The sequence below is a fragment of the Frankliniella occidentalis genome, unplaced genomic scaffold, assembly GCF_000697945.3.
Source record: "Frankliniella occidentalis isolate FOCC.00 unplaced genomic scaffold, Focc_3.1 Scaffold2394, whole genome shotgun sequence".
Taxonomy (NCBI): Eukaryota; Metazoa; Arthropoda; class Insecta; order Thysanoptera; family Thripidae; genus Frankliniella; species Frankliniella occidentalis.
Window position 1 is genome coordinate 5,873 of NW_026269479.1, and position 1,408 is coordinate 7,280.

The window sequence follows — 1,408 nt, forward strand, 5'->3', positions numbered from 1 at the left end:
CCCCCCCCAGGACGTGGACATACTCGCGAACCCTTCCGCGACGCCTTGACCGCCCGCCCGCGTGACGCAGAATGTGACGCGTGTTGTCACGGCGGCGTCACGTGACGGCGAGCGAGCGTGTGCTAACACTGCGGGTGCGAATGCGTCGCACACACTTGTGTAGGTGTGCGCGAAATGACTCCATAGAAGGCATGAAAATCCAAGGAGCGTTGCTATCTACACACACTCAACTTGGCAGTCCACACTGCTCGAAGTGTGTGACATGTATGCACTCGCTTTGCTTTTCGTCGTGTCTATGTGGGTGCAGATGTGCAGCAGCAACCCTTGTACCGGCGATACAATGTCAAATCGGTGCAACGTGTTTTGTTGAAAAGACGTGGAACCCGATGACCGATCGCACTCCGGCCGACGACGACGACGCTCTTGGGTCTGGTCAGAGTCTGGTCTGGTGGTCGTTGCCCGCCGCCGCTTCACCGGCGACATACCTGCGTACCGTTAAAACCCTTCCTCTCCGGCCTCGTCACGTTCACGACGACGGCGAGGAGGAGGAAGAGGGAAAACCGACAGCGAGAGGTGACGTGAGCGTCAGCGTTGCCCTCCAGGACGCCGTCGTGGGGCGTGGCCCAGTGGTCCAGCAAGGTTCCTACCACCGGAAGAGAGGCGCTCGGCCGGCAACAGGGTCGAACAGGGCGGTCTGCGCGCGACTTCGGGTGACTTGACTTGTTCCAGGAAACGTCATAGGACCCCGTCGGGGCGCGGGAGGGGATGGGGGCCAGCCACAGGGTGCGACTGATGCCCCCCCCCCCTCTCTCTCTCTCTCTCTCTCTCTCTCTCTCTCTCTCTCTCTCTCTCTCTCGCCGCGGCAGGCGTGGCGTGGAAATTACATTTTAGACCGTGGATGGCTCAAAAGCAGACGAAGGGGGGCCGCGCGGAAGAAATGAAGGAGGGCCCCTCTCTGTAACAAAGTGGGAGAGGTAATGACGGGTAGGTACACTGTGGGAAATGTGAGAGGGCGGCGGCGGCGGCACACCGAGCTTATTGTTGCGTAAACCGCGCCAAGTGCGTAATAACGATTAGATACGTTGCTGCGGAAATGGAACAGTGAACACGGTCTTGTTGTTGCACATTTTTGTCTCTTAGGTTGTGGGTTCAAACACCGCTGTACCTTTAACCCATTTTTTTTGAAATATCACCTTCTTTTTGCTGTTGTTGAGACCGCGGGCCCTCTTCCTCAGAGCCTTTGGATTCTCCAGCTCCAGGCGGAGCGCGTTGAGGTCCCTCCTGTAATAATCAAAGTGTGGAATGTCTGGAGCAGCGCCGCCCGCCCGGGGGGGAGGGAGTTTGTGTATAGTGCCGTTTAATTAATACTCGCCTGATCCAAACCTCCCTCCTCCCTCCCTCCCTCCCC